Genomic DNA, 14,003 nt, shown 5'->3' with positions numbered 1-14,003 from the left:
ACGACATATGTCCTCGTGAGAGAACTTAGGTGTGAGGCCATCGCAACTATGTGGCGGCTTGAGAGGGGTTAGTCGGAATTGAAAGATGCGAGTTTACCCAGGTTCGGCCCCTCCGTTGGAGGTAAAAGCCTACGTCTTGCTTCTGTTTCATTGATGAAGATGACGATCTCGATTACAAGGGTGCGGAATCGCTACCTCTAATCTCGAGGGTGTCTAATATGTCTATCTCTAATTGTCTGAACTTGTCATGGATCAATCTAACTTTTGAATCTTGTCCCTCTTGGGGCGCCTTACCCCTCCTTATATAGGTGGAAGGCGTAGGTTTGCATGTAGAGTCCTACTAGGAGTAGGAATAGGACTAGTCTCTCTTGAATCCTAATTCGGGTCTTGTTTCCTTCTTGTGGGAGTCTTTCCTCTTCTTGGGCCTTCTCTTGTGAGCCGGCTCTCCTGGCCTCTCTATGAGTCGCCTTATGCCAGGGTGTACGCCCGGCCTTGGGCCTTCGTCATTTGTTTGAGTCGCCTACCGGGTCATGTATGAGCCGCCCCCAGGTCACCAATGAGTCGCCAAGATGTAGTCGGGTAATACTTCAATCCGGGTTACCCGCGGGGTATATCCCCGACACCGACAGAGCTACTGCACGTCCAAAAATTGGTAGGCTACATGGCGGCATTAAGCCGGTTCATATCTCACCTCGGCGTGAATGCCCGCCCACTCTACGGGTTGCTAAAGAAGACTAAAAACTTCCAATGGACCAAGGAGGCCATGACTGCCTTGGAGGAAATCAAAATGCTGCTGGCCACAACCCCATACTACTGCACCTTACCCAGCGGAACCGGTGTTGCTATACATCGCACACACTAACCAGGTGGTCAATGCGGACCTCGTTTTAGAACGAGAGTTTGAAGGTCAATAGTTACGGGTACAAAGACACATCTTCTATGTATCCGAGGTGCTTACCCCATGCAAGAGCACATACCCGCACTACCTGAAAATTGCCTACATAGTGTTCCCGGCGTCGCGCAAACTCACACATTACTTTTAGGAGTGCACATCGGACGTACCCCTCAACAATATAATCAACAACAAGGATTCCACTGGATGGATTGCCAAGTGGGCCATCGAACTCTTGCTGTCCGAGATCACCTATAAGGAACGGAGATCCATCAAATCTCAAGTGCTGACTGACTTCATCGCGGAATGACAGGAGGCCGAACTACCCAAAGAATACAACACCTACGCTCATTGGATCATGTACTTCGATGGATCCAAAACCCTTGCCGGTCTAGGAGCCAGGGTAATCCTCACATCTCCCACCGGAGACAATGTGCGATACGTAGTGCAAAGGATGTACCTCGACTCCAATAATGCAGCCGAATAAGAAGTCCTGTTGCACGGTTTCCATATGGTGGTCTCAATGGGCATACAATGACTTGAGGTACGGGGAGACTCCAACCTTGCCATATGAAAAATTAACGCAGAATTTGATGCCAAAAACCCGAAGATGGCAGCATATAGATATACCGTCCTCAAAATCTCAGCATGATTCGAGGGGCTAGAATTCCATCACGTATCAAGGCATAATAACCAAGCTGCCGATGTCCTCGCCCATTTAAGCGCAGCACACGACCCCGTCCCGAATAGCAAATACCTGGAAAGGCTCTTTAAGCCATTCGTGGTATGGAAGGACGATCCAGGAGGCAAACAGCCGACAGGGCAGAGCTAACCCCCCCACCACATCATATCCAGATGAAGAAGTCATCGGCGGACCTTCCATTGAGGAAACACCCTCGGCACATGAAGTCAGGGCAGTAATCGCTGCATGGACTGAACCATTCCTTGCCTACCTATTACACAAGGAGCTCGCCGAGGACCAAACTGAGGCACGTTGCAATATCCGCTGATCTAAAGCCTATAAGGTCCATGAGGGTGAGCTATATAAAAAGAGCACCACCAAAATACTTCAACGATGCATATCTGAAGAAGATGGGAAGCAATTATTGGCTGAAGTACACTCCAGCTAGGGCGACCATCACACAACAGCCCGAGCCTTGGTCAACAAGGCCTTCTGAGCTAGTTTCTTCTGGCCCACAGCTCGAGAAGACGCCCACGCACTCATTTAATGATGCACGGGATGCCAACTATTCACGAATCAAAGCCATGTGCCTCCTCCAGCCCTTCGGACAATTCCGATCACCTTGCCCTTCGCGGTCTGGGGTCTGTACATGGTCGACCCACTTAAAGGGGGGGATCAAGAAAAAGAAATATCTCCTGGTAATGGTCGATAGATTCATCATGTGGATCGAGGCAAAACCAATTAGTTCCGCCAAGGCAAAAACTGTCATCGATTTTATATCTGTCGTCGTGCACCGTTATGGTGTCGTGCACAGCATAGTAACCGACAATGGATCCAATGTCATCGCCCAGGGGGTGAAGGATTGGTGTGCAAATCTGGGCATCAAGCTCGATTATGCCTCAGTATACCGCCCACAAACCAATGGCCAAGTCGAACGAGCCAACGGGCTCATCATGAGTGCTATTAAACCACACCTGGTACACTCTCTTATAGAATCAGAATGTCATTGGGTGGAGGGACTTGATTCCGCGCTATGGGGCCTTCGTACCACCCCAAACTGTTCCACAGGATACACACCATTTTTATGGTATACGGGGCCGAAGCGGTCCTTCCCTGTGATATCATCCACGATGCACCTCGTGCATGCATCTACGAGGAAAAGGAAGTCGAGCTAGATCGGCAAGACGATTTGGACGCCCTAGAAGGCGAGCGGGACATCGCTCGGGCCCGATTAGCATTTTACCAGCAGCAAGCTCGACTCTATCAAAGCAGAGAAGTTCGGGCCAAGGCGTACAACGCGGGCGAACTAGTGCTTCGCCTCCTAGAAAAACAGAAGAATAGACTTCACCCAAAATGGGAAGGCCCCTTCATAATCGATGCAATGCTAATGGGAGGGGCTTATCGTCTATGCAATCCAGGAGACAATTGGTTGCAGCCAAACCCATGGAATGCGGCTCGCCTTCAATGTTTCTACGTCTAGGCTAGCATTTTTTCTCTTCACTTTCGTTTTTGGACATTTTTTGTTTCTTCTTTCTTTATTTGTAGGATATCCCTAAGTTTACTCCGAGGTGAGTTCGGCTTAACCAAACATTGTATTTTTTTGAATACTCATGTAAATTAATATATCCCAGCACAACACCTGGGGGCTTCGTAAGGAAGCAGCCGGACATGTTTAAACATACCTATCCGACATAAACCTCGACTTATAGTAAATTCGCGCCTTGTTATGCATCAATTGGACTTTAGATCTTTGCAAAGTTGGGATGCCTCGATCCAGTGCTTATTCTCTATGTTACCGATCTATTCGGCTAGAGAGTGAAGTGAGCACCTGTGTGATTGATACGACCAGTTTGCTTGGATTCGTACCTCAGACGGGTGAAGCCGAAAGCTAGCGTTCTTAATATAAAACTTGGTCGGCAGCAAACGGGACAAAATGACCAGTAGTACTAGCTATTGCACACCCGAGCTAATCGGAGACACATATTAAACACATACAGGCTATGTACCAACCCCGAAAAGGGAACCATAAAGGAACTATTTTTTCTAGAAGATGTTTCTTTCGTTTCATCATGATATAACATACTCCCCTCGTAGCGTCTTTGTCTGTTCGTACCATATGGCCGGATTGCCTTGTTCTCGGAAATTGATTCCTAATATCATCACGAATAAATGTACGAAACACTCCCGGGTTCTTTTACACCATTGGAGGTAGAAGTCGATGGCCGGTTATGACAAATGTTACAAACTTTGATGGGAAGTGTCTTGGCACACATTTTTTATTATACATGGTTATACCCTCGGTTGGTCGAGGTCACCAATTATAGTGTCCAGAGCATAGTCTTCCTGCGATAAGCGGGCATCGGTCATCACTTGATTGTACACTAGATGTACAAGAACCTTCGTGCCATCAGGTCCTGCCGGACCAACTTGGGCCATGTGCTCGATATCAAGATGAGTAAAGCGGGTCTTCCCCATGGCCCACGCTTCTCGAGCTCCTTATCGACTGCATGAAGTCTTCCATAGCTCGAAAGGGCTCCAGGATCTTTTGAAGAGTTCGGATAGTTTAGCCGTCCCTTGCCAAGGAGTCTAGTCCAGCCATCGAGCTCGGATCATACTCCGCATGGCTTTTCAAGCACGCTCATATACAACGGAAAGGCCTTGTAGCATGTTATCTCTGATGGAATCAACTTCTGTCATAGGACACCTGGTCAAGAGACCTGTTAAAAGAAAAAAAACCAACATAAGTCTTTCAGTATCCGTCGTCATTTAAATGATGTATCAAACAAACAGGTCGGGGATTCCTTACTTACCAAATAAACCGCTCTTTAGATGTTGCTTTTCTTTGTTGCTCTGTGCTAGTTGAGCTTTTAAAGCTTCAATTTCCCCGGCTTGATTTTTCTTCTCCTCCCTGAGTTGGTTTTTTTTCTTCGTGGCACCTTGTTAATACTCGATGACCGGCTTCAAGCAGAGACTCGGCATATCTTCGAGATTCCTGAGCTACATCTAGATCCCTCTACATATGGTTTATGGATTAGACTACTACATCACAAGGTCCTCTGATGAGTAATCGCCCATTTGTAATACATTACACCATCAAGCATTTTAACCTTACCATGAGCTTCCCTGGTAAACTTCTTTACATCCTCGAGCTCTGCCTTACTGGCTTCAAGTTTAGTTTGCATTCACCGCACGTCTTCGAACAATTTGTTATTTTCCTCCTTCAAAGTCTAGGAAAAACAAAATCAATAATCACGTCGAGCCTTAACTTGGCCGTTCCGAGAAAATTACGGTCCGGGGGCTACTAGACCTAAACTTCGGTTCAAATTACCAAAGAAGCGGTAAAAACCTGCAGTTGGGCCAACATTTCCAAAGCTACTTTTTGATACTATTCTGAGCAGCGCCAATATAGGCATCCGCCGAATTGAGAGTATTAAACTGCTGCTCGGAGAAGACAGGGTGTCGTAATGACTCCTTACGATGTCGATGGTTCATAGCACTGTTAATTTTGGAATTCGTCTATGAAACATCATCGGTTGGACCGGGCACCACGCAAGTGTTCGGAGCCCCCCGTGTTGGCTGGAGATTGTGGGTTCCGCTAGTTCTCCAATTCCTCAGCCCCATTTCTGGGCATGGTGGTTCGCATTCATTTCTTGCAGTTACCGGCCAAAAGGATTGTAAATACACCAAGGAAACCTCTGTTATTATAAAAATAATTGGTGGACATGGATACATGGATGAAGGGACGAACCAATGTTGCCTGCCACCGCCTCTGCGGGAAGACGTTCCTTAGTCGACACGACCTCGGCCGGAGGAACGTGAGATGCTATTTGGCATGTGCTCCAATGACGTTTTGGAGCAGTACCTTGGCGAGTGGCCACCTTTCGCTTACTCGCCGAAGCTGGAAGAGATCTTAGGTTATCGCTCAAAAGGGCCACTACTTGTCCATCGAGACTCTCCTGGTAAAATATCCCATCTTCAAAGATGATGGAGACTTCTTGTTCTTTGTGGGAATGAGAGTCGTCGTCTCGAGCGTAGTTCGTGGGCTTGGGAGCAGGGAAACTCACTGTATCGATTCGTTGTTTCCAATCCTACGAACAAAGGATCATGAGTTTTTACGTTTATTTGTTAACACGGTTCGGAAAGGTAGCCGCAGACTTGTCTGTACTTACCCACGGGATGGGGTTGTACATTGCGAAGCCTTCTTGGAAGGCGAGACGGGCGAAGTCTTCCTTTCCCCCTTGAAAAAGTCAGCGAGAATGGCCGCCAGGTCATCGCGAGTGTCCAGACCTTGCCTCTTGCAACATGTCAAATCATTTGTCCTGCTGTACTCCCATAAAGGATGTATGTGCTGCTAAGTGGCTAACCACACATGGTGATGGCGGCGGCCATCACTTGTACGATCGTCATTCCACTGCGAGCCAGTATCTTTACCTTGGCGGCTAGGCGCTTGACTTCCGGGCTCTCTTCTTCGGATTTACTCTTCGGACGCCAGCTGAATCGCTTCTTCAAAGGAGCTGTTGAGTATTCGGGAAGACCTCGCTGAACTGGCTTGAATAAAGGGACGTCATCGATATAGAACCATTCCAAACACCACACGTCGGTCTCTTCATTCAGTGTACCGACTGCGTATCCGGTGGCCGCTATACGCCACACGTCGCCACACCTATTTCTTAGATAGAGGCTCCATTAGTCCAGGGAACTATACAAAAGTACTTCCTCCATAAGTGGAAATAAGTTTGCAGCCTAAGAATATCTCGTAGAGGGCTACGAAACCTGAGATGTGTAAGATGGAACCCGGGGATAGGTTGTGGAGTTGCAGCCCGTAAAACTCTAGCACACCTCTCAGAAAAGGATGGATGGGAAATCCTAGCCCACGCAGTAGGAAGATGGTAAAGCAGACCCTTTCGCCTTTTTGTGGAATGGAGGATTTCTTTACGAAGGCCTCACCATTATGGGCAGTTAAGCCAGCATGCGTGGGTGATAGGTCGGAGGAAGGAAGATATCCTTGGATTTCAAGGTCCCACAACCAAAGCTGAGAAACGGAGCAGCTGTCCCTATCACCCGGTTGAGGGCCGAAGGGACGAGAGGAGGAACTCGCCATGAATCTGGCTGCTAGGATTCTAGGGTTTCCTTGGTTGCGCTTACATGGGAAGGAATAGAGGTATGGCCTTGGACCTGGGCCCTTTTTACCTATAAAGAAGGACACCTTCCTCCCATGTTTGTAAGAGACGGTTCCGCTGAAACATTGGGACACGTGCCAAACTTTAAGGCACACGGTACTCGAGAGGGTATTAAAGTTCAGGGACAGGATTGAAGGTTATGGGTCCCATGATGCTTCGACATTTGAAGATTCGCCGAAGACTAGTTCGTCATGCTACAAATCAGAAAAGGAACTCACCTTTCAAGCCAATTACCAAATATGTGAAAAGTTGCCGCAGACTCTACATAAGGGCATGGAAGGCTAGTTCTGGGGCTACGAAAGGAGTCCTGGACTAAGGGGTCCTCGGGGCGCCGACCCATGGACCGGAGCATTGGAGTGTCGATGGTTGATGACTTTGTACAAAGGAAGAAGGCATTGAGGATTGACGTGGACTCCAAGCTTAGAAGGACTAGGTCAGCTTGTCTATTCCCGATTATAGTCGGTATCTTGTAAACCCTAGGACCCTAGTGTCTATATAAACCAGGGACCCTTGTCCGTAAAGGAGAGGTTGAATCATCTAGGTTTCGTGCATATGGTCTTGAGGTTGATAAACTTTGTAATCATCTTCATCAATACAATCAAGTAGGACGTAGGGTAATACCTCCATAGGAGGGTCCGAACCTGTGTAAACTACTGTCTCCCCTCTCTTTCTGCAACTCATTGATCCAAGGTCCATTGTTTGGTACCACCTACCCGAGATCTTACGGTTTTGACACCAACACCGCCCTCGCTTGCTGGATTGAGGGGCAGAGAGGTCATGGAGCTGCACGTGTGTGCTGAACACGGGGTGTCGTCCGTTCGACACTTGATCGGGAGTACGTGGGACGGATCGTGATTGGATCGCAAAGATGTTGCACTACATCAACCGCGTTCTTTAACGCTCCCGCTTAGCAATCTACAAGGGTATGTAGGCACAATCTCTCCTCTCGTAGATGTGCATCTGCTAGATTGATCTTGGTGAGCGTAGGAATTTTTTGGTTCCCATGCAACGTTCCCCAACAGTGGCATCATAAGCTAGGTCTATGCGTAGATGACATCATGAGTAGAACAGAAAGGAGTTTGTGGGCGTTGATATTCAGATTACTTCCTTCCTTAGTTTTTTCTTGATTCAGCGGTATTGTGGGAGGAAGCGGTCGGGACCAACTTTACTCGTCCACATACGAGAGACCGGTTCCATCGACTGACATGTAACTTTGTTGCATAAGATGGCTGGCAGGTGTCTATCTCTCCCACCTTAGTTGAATCGGATTATACAAAGGTGGTCCTTGTAGAAGGTTTAATAGCAACTTGCATATCACCGTTGTGGTTTTGCGTAGGTAAGAATCGTTCTTGCTAGATACCTATAGCAGCCACGTCAAACATGCAACAACAAATTAGAGGACGTCTAACTTGTTTTTCCGCGGTATGTTGTGATATGATATGGCAAAGACATGATGATATGTATTTGATGTATGAGATGATCATGTTGTTATAGTTAATATCGACTTGCATGTCGATGCATACGGCAACCGGCATGAGCCATGGGGTTGTATTTAATTATTGTATGACCTGCATGTCAATCATTAAGAACTATGTAATGCTTTACTTCATCCCTAAGAAGTAGCAATAGTAGTAGAACTATGGTTAGTGCGACAACCCTGACGACAACACAATTATGGAGATCATGATGATGGAGATCATGGTATCTTGCCAGTGACGATGGAGATGAAGTCAGTGCTTTGGAGATGGAGATCAAAAGCACAAGTTCATGGCCATATCATGTCACTCATGATTTGCATGTGATGTTAATCCTTTTATGCACCTTATTTTGCTTAGGACGATGGTAGCATTATAAGGTGATTCCTCACTAAAATTTCAAGATAAAATTGTGTTCTCCCCGAGTGTGCCCCGTTGCAAAAGTTTATCGTTTCGAAGCACCACGTAATGACCAGGTGTGATAGACTTTACGTTCGCATACAATAGGTGAAAGCCAATTTTGCACATGCAGAACACTCGGGTTAGACTTGACGATCCTGGCATGTACAAACATGGCCTTTGAACACAAGATACTGGAAGGTCGAACATGAGTCATATAGTATATATGATCAACATGGAGATGTTCACCATTGAAACCACCTCATCTCACATGAGGATTTGACTTGGTTTGGTGAATTTGGAACATGTAAATCTCGAATGACTAGAGGGGTGTCAATTTTAGTTGGAGCTTCTAGTGATAGATTAACTAAACTCATGATCTTGAACAATAGTCTAAGTAATCTTTGCAAAATCATGTTGTAGGTCAATGGCTCGTGTAGTAGCACCCCTAAATTGCAATGCACTCCTAGAGAGAGCTAAGTTGAAAGATGATGGAAGTGACTTTCTAGACTGGTCTCGTAATATGAGGATTGTCCTCACAGTTTCTCAAAAAACTTATGTCCTTGATGCACCGCTTGGTGAGGCACCCCCTCCAGTGTCGTCTGAAGACATTGTGAATGTCCGGCAGGCGGGTTTTCATGACTACTTAATAGTTCTGCGTGCAATCTTGTATGGCTTAGAACCGGGACTTCAAAGATGTTTTGAACGTCATGGAGCATATGAGATGTTCCAGGAGTTGAAGTTTATTTTTGAAAAGAATGCCCAGATCGAGACGTATGAAACCTCTGATAAGTTCTATGCTTGCAAGACTGAGGAGAACTGGTCTGTCATTGAGCACTTCCTCAAAATGTTTGGGTATTCCAACAGTCTTGCTGAGTTGGGAATTGTTCTCCCTCCAGAGGCAATCACTTACAGAGTTCTTGAATCACTTCCACCTAGGTACGAAATCTTTGTGATGAACTATAACATGCAAGGGATGAATAAATCAGTCGCCAAGCTGTTTGCGATGTTGAAAGTCGCTGAGTCGGAAATTTAGAAGGAGCATCAAGTGTTGATGGTCAATAATACCACTAGTTTCAAAAAGAATGGCAAGGGCAAGAAGGGTAACTCCAAGAAGAGTGGCAAAGAAGTTGCCTCTCCCGTTAAGAAACCCAAGGCTGGACCCAAGCTAGAAACTAAGTTCTTTCATTGCAAGGGGTCTGGCTACTGGAAGTGGAACTGCCTCAAGTATGTCGCCGACAAGAAGGCGGCCAACACCAAAGATGGTATATATGATATACATGTTATTGATGTGTACCTTACCAACTCTCATTCTAGTGCCTCGGTATTTGATACCGGTTCGGTTGCTCACATTTGCAACTCAAAGTAGGAACTATGGAATAGATGGAGGTTGGCATTGACGAAGTGACGATGCGCGTGGGAAATGGTTTCAAGGTTGATGTGATCGCCGCCGGCATGCTCGCTCTTCAATTACCATCGGGAATGGTGATGAACCTGAATAATTGTTATTTAGTGCCTGCGTTGAGCATGAACATTATATTTGGATCTTGTTTGATGGAGATGGTTACTCATTTAAATCAGAGAATAATGTTGTTCTATTTATATGAGTAATATCTTTTATGGCTATGCATCCAGTGTAAGAGGTTTATTCTTATTGAATCTCCATAGTGATAACACACATGTTCATAACATTCATGCTCACAGTAATAAAACACATATTCTTATTGAATCTCGTTAGTAATAATGATAGTACCACTTTCTTGTGGCACTGCCGCTTAGGTCATATTGATGTGAAGCGCATGAATAAGCTCCATTCTGATGGAATTTTGGAGTCACTTGATTTTAAATCACTTGACACATGTGAACCATGCCTCATGGGAAATATGACTAAGACCCCGTTCTACGGAATAAAGGAACAGGCAAGTGACTTATTGGAAATCATACATACTGATGTGTGCAGTCCAATGAGCCTTGACGCGCGTGGTGGATATCGTTATTTTCTCACCTTCACTGATGTCTTAATTAGATATGGGTATATTTACATAATGAAATACAAGTCTAAAATGTTTGAAAAGTTCAAGCAATTTTAGAGTGAAGTTGAAAATCATCGTAACAAGAAGATTAAATTCCTACGATCTCATTTGAGGAGGAGAATACCTGAGTTATGGGTTTGTCAATCACTTAAGACGATGTGGAATTGTTTCACAGTTCACGCCATATGGAACACCACATCGTAACGGATATGGTCCAATCTACGATGTCTCTTGCCGATTTGCCATTATTGTTTTGGGGTTATGCATTAGAGATAGTTGCATTCACTTTAAATAGGGCACCATCTAAATCCATCGAGACCACACCGTATGGACTGTGGTTTCGCAAGAAACTGAAGTTGTCGTTTCTTAAATTTTGGGGATGCGATGCTTATGTAAAAAAGCTTTAGCCAGAAAAGCTTGGACCCAAAGCAGAGAAATGTGTCTTCATAGGATACCCAGAAGAGACAATTGGGTATCCCTTCTATCTCAGATCCGAAGGCAATGTGTTTGTTGCTGAGAACGGAATATTTCTTGAGAAAGAGTTTCTCTCCAAAGAATTGAGTGGGAGGAAGATAGAACTTTATGAGGTTGTTGAACCTTTACTTCAACGAAAGAGTAACGCAATGCAGAAAAATGTTTCTGTGGAGCCTACATCAATTGAAGAGGAAGCTAATGATGATGATCATGGAGTTTTGGATCAAGTTGTTATCGAACCTCATAGGTCGACAAGGGCACGCAATGCTCCTGATTGGTATGGTAACCCTATCTTAATAATCATGTTGTTGGACAAAAATGAACCTACGAGCTATGGAGAAGCGATGGTGGGCCCGGATTCGAACAAATGGTTAGAGGCCATGGAATCCAAGATATGATCCATGTATGAAAACAAAATATGGACTTTGGAAGTATTACCTCAAGGGCGAAACTCCATTCAGTTTAAATGGATCTTTAAGAAGAAGACAGACGCGGATGGTAATGTCACCATCTATAAAGCTTGACTTGTGGCAAAAGTTTTTTCACAAGTTCAAGGAGCTGACTACGATGAGACTCTCTCACCCGTAGCGATGCTTAAGTCTGTCAGAATCATGTTGGCAATAGCTGCATTTTTCGATTATGAAATTTGGCTAATGGATGTCAAAACAACGTTCCTTAACGGTTTTCTCAAGGAAGAGTTGTATATGATGCAACCGGAAGGTTTTGTCGATCTAGAGAATGCTGACAAGGTATGCAAGCTCCAGCGATCCGATTATGGACTAGTGCAAGCATCTCGGAGTTGGAATCAACGCTTTGATGAGGTGATCAAAACGTTTCGGTTTATACAAGTTTACGAAGAAGCTTGTATTTACAAGAAAGTGAGTGGGAGCTCTATAGTGTTTCTAATATTATATGTGGATGACGTATTACTGATTGGAAACAATATAATTTTTTTGGGAAGCGTAAAAGAATATTTGTATAAGAGTTTTTCAATGAACGACCTAGGAGAAACTGCTTTCATATTAGAACGAGATGCTTAATAGGACTTTCAAAAAGCACATACCTTAAAAAAGTTTTGAAGTTCAAAGTGGATCAGTCTAAGAAAGGGTTCTTGCCTGTATTGCAAGGTGTGAAGTTGAGTATGACTCAATGCCCAGTGACTGTAGAAGATAGAGAAAATATGAGTGTCGTCCCCTATGCTTCTTCCATAGGCTCTATGATATATCTTGTGTTCATAAGACCTGATGTCAGCCTTGCCATAAGTATGGCGGGAAGGTTTCAAAGTGATCCAGGAATGGAACACTGGACAACGGTAAAGAATATCGTGACTACCTGAAAAGGACTAAGGAAATGTTTCTCATTTATGGAGGTGATCAAGAGCCCGTCATAAAGGGTTACGTCGATGCAAGCTTTGACACTGATTGTAACGCCCCAAATTTTTTGGCCATGATTTTATTTTAGGGTTTTCCATTGTTTTAAGATTCTCTCTCTACCTTATTTTATAAAAAGCTCTCTTTACAAGGTAGGAGTTTTTCAAAAATATCATTAGACCTTTGTGTTTGCGTGAAATATTTTCCCCTTCTTTTCCAAACCAGTGAAGGTATTTTTATAAATATTTTCTTTTAAGTTTTATTTATTCGAATTGGCTTGTTAATACTTTAAATACCTTATTTGAACTGCAACCATTTGGTAACTATTTTAAAAAAATTCACAAAATTTTATTGATGACTTATGATGCACCTGAGTCAATTTTATGCAAAAACCTAGCCAAGTGTTTTCGAAAAATTGAGCTCATTATCTTATTTTTATTCTGATCCAAGTTGGTGTTTTGTACTACAATCCCCAGTTATAATTCTTCAAAAAATTCTGCAAAAATTTGGAGTGGTAAAGGAGTTCATGTAAATGAGTTTTATGCAAAAACCCAAATTGGTATTTTGAAAAATTTGAGCACAACATCCTATTTTCTATTCTGGACCAGTTTTGTAGTTTGCACTGCAACCCTATTATTTTCTTGCCCAAAGCTTTCGAAAATTTTACTGCTTGTAGAGGACCCTACCAAACCCTTAAATCCAAGAGATCAACCCCTTTTGGATTTTTTAATCCCGTGTTTTAACCTCCCTAGGATGATGTCGAGAATAGATTCTCTCAAAATATTGCACTAACTAGTTTTTTATTTCTAAAAACTAACTTTGCCACCATTCTTAGCATACAGTGAGACCTTGGACTAGAAAAGTTAGTGGCCATAAAACCTTTCTAGATGCCCCTGACATTCTAACAAACACCTTGCATCCCTGTCCAATTTTGACATGTTGTTTAGTTTGTGTGGTGAAGTTGCCCCTAGGACAAAACCAACATGTCTACTAACCATGTGCCACCGCTAACAATAGAACTAGAGATTGGTAGGTGCATCTCGAGTCCCTGGCATTTCTTTGAGCACCTTAGGGGCATGCCAAGAGTGTGCTCCAGAGCGCGGGTTTTGCAGCCAGCGCATCCGAGCCGCCGTGTCCCATCAAACCTCGTCCTATGGCACTTGTACGCTAGAGAAGACACACCCTAATCCCTCCAACTCCCCAGAGTCACACGAACACCTCCTGGAGCCCTGCAGCGCCTCTGTAGGTGCACCTCTAGCGGTCTGCCATCGGTAGCAGCTCGCCACTACCATGGTAGCGCCGCCCGAGCCACCCCATTGCGCCTGCTAGCATCAGTACTGCTGGGGCGTTCATGCAAGATGTTCCCGGTCCCCTACTACCCCGCCACGCCACCCTTTCCACTGTCGCCGGAGTTATCCAGAGCCACCACGGACACCGACACTCCGTGCTACATATAGGCCCCCCGGAGCCGCATAGTAGCCCGCAAGCCACCCCCCTG

The sequence above is a fragment of the Hordeum vulgare genome, chromosome 7H (assembly GCF_904849725.1).
Source record: "Hordeum vulgare subsp. vulgare chromosome 7H, MorexV3_pseudomolecules_assembly, whole genome shotgun sequence".
NCBI lineage: Eukaryota > Viridiplantae > Streptophyta > Magnoliopsida > Poales > Poaceae > Hordeum > Hordeum vulgare.
Note: the sequence above shows the minus strand (reverse complement) of the source record.